The 6567-nt window shown below is 42.6% G+C and overlaps 1 protein-coding gene across 8 annotated transcripts in view; it reads left to right on the forward strand.

Annotated features, from left to right (window-relative positions):
* ZNF407 (zinc finger protein 407) overlaps nucleotides 1-6567 on the forward strand; it is a 565758-nt gene that overhangs the window by 362549 nt on the left and 196642 nt on the right. The window lies entirely within an intron of this gene.

Raw genomic sequence — 6567 nt, forward strand, 5'->3', positions numbered from 1 at the left:
AATATTGGAGCTTCAGCTTCATTATCTGTCCTTCCAATGAGCACTCAGGGTTGATTTCCTTTAGGATGGACTGATTTGACCTCCTTGCAGTCCAGGGGACTCGTAAGAGTCTTCTCCAGCACCACAGTTCGAAAGCATCAATTCTTCGGCGCTCAGCCTTCCTTATAGTCCAGCTCTCACAGCCATACATTACTACTGGGAAAACCATAGCTTTGATTAGACGGACCTTTGTCGGCAAGGTGATGTCTCTGCTTCTTACTATGCTGTCTAGGTTGGCCATAGCTTTCCTCCCCAGGAGCAAGCGTCTTTTAATTTCATGGCTACAGTCACCGTCTGCGGTGATCTTGGAGCCCAAGAAAGTAAAATCTGTCACTGCTTCCATTTCGTCCCCTTCTATATGCCAGGAAGTGATGGGGCCAGATGCCATGATCTTAGTTTTTTTAATGTTGAGTTTCAAACCAGCTTTTGCACTCTCCACTTTCACCCTCAACAAGAGGCTCTTTAGATCCTCTTCGCTTTCTGCCATTAGGGTGGTATCGTCTGCATATCGGAGGTTGTTGATAATTCTCCCAGCAATCTTAATTCCGACCTCTGATTCATCCAACCCGGCATTTCTCATGATGTACTCTGCATATAAGTTAAATAAGCAGGGTGACAATATGCAGCCTTGTCGTACTCCTTTCCCAATTTTGAACCAATCGGTTGTTCCATGTCTGGTTCTTACTGTTGCTTCTTGACCCTCGTACAGGTTTCTCAGGAGACAGGTAAGGTGGTCTGGTACTCCCATCACTTTAAGAATTTGCCACAGTTTGTTGTGATCCACACAATCAAAGGCTTTAGCGTAGTCAATGAAGCAGAAATAGACGTTTTTCTGGAATTCTCTTGCTTTCTCCATGATGCAGCGAATGTTGGCGATTTGATCTCTAGTTCCTCTGCCTCTTCTAAACCCAGCTTGTACTTCCGGTAGTTCTCGGTTCGCATACTGCTGAAGCCTAGCTTGTAGGATTTTGAGCATCACCCTGCTGGCATGTGAAATGAGCGCAATTGTGCGGTAGTTTGAACACTCTTTGGCGTTGCCCTTCTTTGGAATTGGAATGTAAACTGACCTTTTCCAGTCTTGTGGCCACTGTTGAGTGTACCAGATTTGTTGACATATTGAATGCAGCACTTTAACAGCATCATCTTTTAGGATTTTAAATAGTTCGGCTGGAATACTGTCATCTCCGCTAGCTTTGTTGTTAGTAATGCTTCCTAAGGCCCACTTGACTTCACTCTCTAGGATGTCCGGCTCAAGTTCAGTGAGTGCACTATCATGGCTATCAGGGACATTCAGATCTTTCCTGTATAGTTCTTCTGTGTATTCTTGCCACCTCTTCTTAATCTCATCTGCTTCTGTTAGGTCCCTGCCTTCTTTGTCCTTTATCATGCCCGTCTTTGCACAAAACGTTCCCTTGAGATCTCCAATTTTCTTGAAGAGATCTCTAGTCTTTCCCATTCTGTTGTTTTCCTCGATTTCTTTGCATTGTTCATTTAAGAAGGCCTTCTTGTCTCTCCTTGCTATTCTCTGGAACACTGCGTTCAGTTGGGTATATCTTCCCCTTTCTCCCTTGCTTTTCGCTTCCCTTCTTTCGTGAGCTACTTGTAAAGCCTCATCAGACAGCCACTTTGCTTTCTTGCATTTCTTTTTCTTTGGGATGGATTGAGTTGCTGCCTCCTGAACAATGTTACGGACCTCTGTCCATAGTTCCTCAGGCACTCTGTCTATCAGGTCTAATCCCTGAAATCTATTCCTCACCTCCACTGTATATTCATCAGGGATATGATTTAGGTCATACCTGAACGGTTTAGTGGTTTTCCCGACGTTCTTCAATTTAAGACGAGATTTTGCAAGAAGCAGCTCATGATCTGAGCCACAGTCAGCTCCAGGTCTTGTTTTTACTGACTGTATGGAGCTTCTCCATCTTTGGCTGCAAAGGACATAATCAATCTGATTTCGATATTGACCATCTGGTGACGTCCATGTGTAGAGTCGCCTCTTGTGCTGTTGGAAAAGAGTGTTTGCTATGATCAGCATGTTCTCTTGGCAAAACTCTATTAGCTTTTGTCCTGCTTCATTTTGTACACCCAGGCCATGCCTGCCTGTTATCCCGGTGATTTCTTGATTTCCTACTTTAGCATTCCAATCCCCTATGATGAAGAGGACCTCTTTTTTTGGTGTTAGTTCTAGAAGGTGTTGTAGGTCTTCATAGAACCGATCAACCTCAGCTTCTTCGGCCTCAGTGGTTGGGGCATAGACTTGAATTACTGTGATGTTGAATGGTTTGCCTTGGATTCGTACTGAGATCATTCTATCATTTTTAAGATTGTACCCCAGTACTGCTTTTCCCACCCTTTTGTTGACTATGAGTGCTACTCCATTTCTTCTAAGGGATTCTTGCCCACAATAGTAGATATGATGGTCACCTGAATTAAATTCGCCCATGCCTGTCCATTTTAGTTCGCTGATTCCCAAGATGTCGATGTTCAATCTTGCCATCTCATGTTTGACCACCTCCAGCTTACCTTGATTCATTGATCTGACATTCCAGGTTCCTAAACAATATTGTTCTTTACAGCATCGGATTTTCTTTTCACCACCAGACACATCCACAGCTGAGTGTCCTTTCGGGTTTGGCCCAGCCGCTTCACTCTTTCTGGCGCTACTTGGAAATACCCTCTGCTCTTCCCCAGTAGCATATTGGACACCTTCCGACCTGAGGGGCTCATCTTCCGGCGTCATCTCTTTTAGCCTTGTGATACGTTCCATGGGGTTTTCTTGGCAGGAATACTGGAGTGGGTTGCCATTTCCTTCTCCAGTGGACCACATTTTGTCAGAACTCTCTGCCATGACCTGTCCGTCTTGGGTGGCCCTGCACGGCATAGCTTATGGCTTCACTGAGTTACGCAAGCCCCTTCGCCACAACAAGGCAGTGATCCATGAACTTACTGACTATAAATTTTGGATATGAACATTCTGTAACTGAGATATTTGGAAATTTTGGTATCTCCTTTATATTCTCTAAATTATGTTTTATTTCCCATAGTTTCCTTTGGGTTTTTCTTACCCAGCTCTTACCTATTTGCCAGTTCTTAGATGCCTTTCAAACACTAAGAGCTACTTCATATCCTTGGGATCCATTCTGGTTTTTTTCTTTCTTTCTGTCACTTCTACTATTTAGATTTTATTGGATGAATGTATATTGGACTGCCTTAAATAATTGCCATTTAAGGGAATTAAGAAGTATAAAGGAAGAAAATGCTGATCCACAGAATAAGCAGGGGGATAAAATGTTCCCACTGGACTCCATTTCTTAGGAAGACCCATCAGGATAGTGACTAGGCCTGTAATTATGGTCTCAGTAACCTCTAAAATGATCAGTTAAGAGATGAATTTGACTGTCATTGTTAAAATTAAAGAAAGTGATGTTCACAGAAGCTTAATTTGTTGTTATTGATTTTTGTATAAAAGAAGTTGAGATTAAATTAATCTCTTATAAGTTTTGCTCATCATGAACTAGTAAGAGTTTACAGTAAGCTTACAGTATGTCCATTAGCTAAGAACCACTTATTCCAAATGACAAAATAAACATGGAAAAAGCAAAAAAGCAAATTTTGTTATTCATGTGTATGCATTTGGGGCAAATGAACAAGTAGGAAACGTTGTGTAATACAATGCTATGTAATACAGGACCCCATATATAATCATGCTGAGTTGTATCTAATGGTGCTTGTCCACCAGTGGAAAGGCCACCACTGATGGAAAGTATTCCTCCTCCCCTCTGCAGCCCCTCCTCCAAATCTGCTCCAGAACCTTGGGGGATTTGGGGGGTGCAGGGAGAAGGAGGGGAAAGGGGAAGTCCCATTGCATGAGCAGAATTCCACTCATATGACCTGGGATGTTGCCTGTCCTTTTTTTGTGCAACGTGCACTGGCATGTTGTTAAAATGGAGAGGGATTTGAAGGCATTCAGTGCTTAATTATGAGCAAGATCCCAAACCAATATGTTTTATTAATATTATAAGTAAAATCACCCTTTTTCTAATACATGGTAAATCATTACACTACTTTGAAGGAAAGGTAGAGCAATACATCTGAAAACAAGAGAATAAGGTTACATTTTTTCTACCATCATCAGTTATGCACCTTCCTCCAACACTGGGGAAGAATTATAAGCGTACAGTTTTAAAGCTTCTGCTGCAGATTTTTAGGGCGACTTTAGGTGATCAGCTTAAGTGGATACTGACATGTTGAAACCTCTGCATGGTGATTTGTTTCATATAGTGACTGGTTATTTGGGTGCTATTATATCCATCAAAGTAGTAGCAAAGCATTTCCATGACTGTGTGTTCATCTGCAGTTCTGCAGAAGAGCAAGGAAAGCACCAAATGAGAGAGACATTGGGTGCAAAATTCAGCCATCTGAGAACCTTAGCTTTCATTTTTCAGAAGCCAGTTCCTGGTCTTTATGGCTGCAAAGATGTTCTTGAAAGTGTGCAGGCAATTTCTGGAGAAATCTCAGGATCAAGAAGGAGCAGCTGAATAAGATTTACAGTGTGTCAGGGTTTCAGTGCCCTACAGAGCTTCTTGCCCCCTCCTTTGATTAGCAAAGTAGAATAGGATATGGAAAATCCAGTTAGCCCTTTGCACATTGAGTACAAAGTTCTGAACAGGGCTCTGCAAGAGTGTTCACATTATAGCATTTGATCCAAAGCAGGTGCCAAGCTGATAGCATTTACAGAGTTTCCACAATCACAAACTCTGCCTTATCGTGGTTTCCCATCACACGAACTCTGTTCAGCTACATGCGCTTACAAGCTCTTTTCAGACCTCTCTTCTAATTGGATGCTGGAGGCAGGGCTTACATGTGTGCTCATGTCCTCCTCCACACTTTAGCCCTACACATGAGCAGGTGAACCTCTGCCTAGGGCTAAAGAGTAGGCAGAATGAAATGCTTGCTCTGTATAATTTTGGCTGGTCAATAAAGATATTATTTGGCCTTTACAACTTCATTTTTTTTTTCATTCTATGCATCAGTTTAAAATTTGTCACTGAACATTTTCTTTCTGTTACAGCATTAGCAATTCACAAGACTAGGTGAGGTTTCTTAAGCTGTTCCCTCTTATATCCAGTCACTCAAGCAAAAATTCCATACAGCTATGTTATGGATATGGTTTTTTCCAAAACATAGTAATCATAGGACCCTTGTCAGCTGTGATTAAAGTTCAGCAGTATATATGACTATTGATAAGTTAACAGGTGACAAAAGGAAATATCATATATAATTTTAACAGCACAGCTACTGATGAGGGCGGAAGCCAAAACACTAAAGCTAGAACTATATTTTTTAAACTAAAACTATATTTTTTTAATGCTCTGTTGTTAGTCTTTCTTATACATTTTACCTTAAGACTGATGGCATCCACAGTGGATCCAGAGCCTCCTTGTTGCTTTGCTGTTGTCTCTCTTTACACCAACCTCTCTCTCTCTTTCTCTCTCTCTCTCTCTGTGTGTGTGTGTATGAGAGAGAGAGAGAGAGATTGAGAGAGAGAGAGAGAGAGAGAGAGAGAGAGAGATTACAGACATAGATGTGTGTGTATACACAAATACTATGTGCAGTATTACTTAAGTACTTTCCTTCTTTGCTGCACAGAGATAGCCTTGTGACAGTATTCATGCTCTGTTAACCTCCCGTTCACACTATTGCTACGTCTTATACATGGGGCTACCTTTGAAAACAGTCCAGAAACTTCAGCTGGTCCAAAACAGGGAAGCTAGATAGCTGACAGAGACTGGCCAATATGATCTCCTCATCTGCACTGGCTGCCGATCCATTTCTGGGCCCAGTTCTAAGTGCTGATTTTAACCTTTAAAGCCCTAAATGTCTGGGGGCCAGTTTACCTGAAGAATTGTAGAATAGTAGGATTCGAAGGGGCCTACAAGACCATCGAGTCCAACCCCCTGCTCAATGCAGGAATCCAAGTCAGAGCATCCCTGACAGATAGCTGTTCAGCCTCATCTTGAATGCCTCCAGTGTGGGAGAGCCTGCAACTTCCCTAGGTAAAGAAGCATCCTGTCTTGAATGTACCTAACTGGACCCTAAGGATATCATCTGAGGACCTCCTCCAGGTTCCCCCGCCAAATGAGGCAAAGCAGGTGGCTACAAGAGAGATGGCCATTGCAGTGATAACACTCCATCTGTGGAATATCCTCCCCAGAAAGGCTCACCTGGTGCAAACATGATGGTCTTTTCTGTGCCAGGTGAAGACCTTTTTCTTTTCCCAGGCATTTTAGGAACTATTTTATGGCAAAAATGCCCCCCAAACCTCCCGATGTTGCCCACCCCTGTTCTACATAGGCAGCAAATTTGTTTTAAAGAAGAAAATCGAAGTGGGATTGCAGAGTGGAGTGCTCTGTTCATTGTTCCAGTCAGTCAGCCATGCCTCCTGCATGATACTTTATTCCCACCCCCCTCACCTCCAGTTAGCATTCCATGACCACTGAGCATGCTTCTGACCACTGAGCATGCTCA

The sequence above is a fragment of the Heloderma suspectum genome, chromosome 4, assembly GCF_057233095.1.
Source record: "Heloderma suspectum isolate Gila_16-S chromosome 4, 16-S_ref, whole genome shotgun sequence".
NCBI lineage: Eukaryota > Metazoa > Chordata > Lepidosauria > Squamata > Helodermatidae > Heloderma > Heloderma suspectum.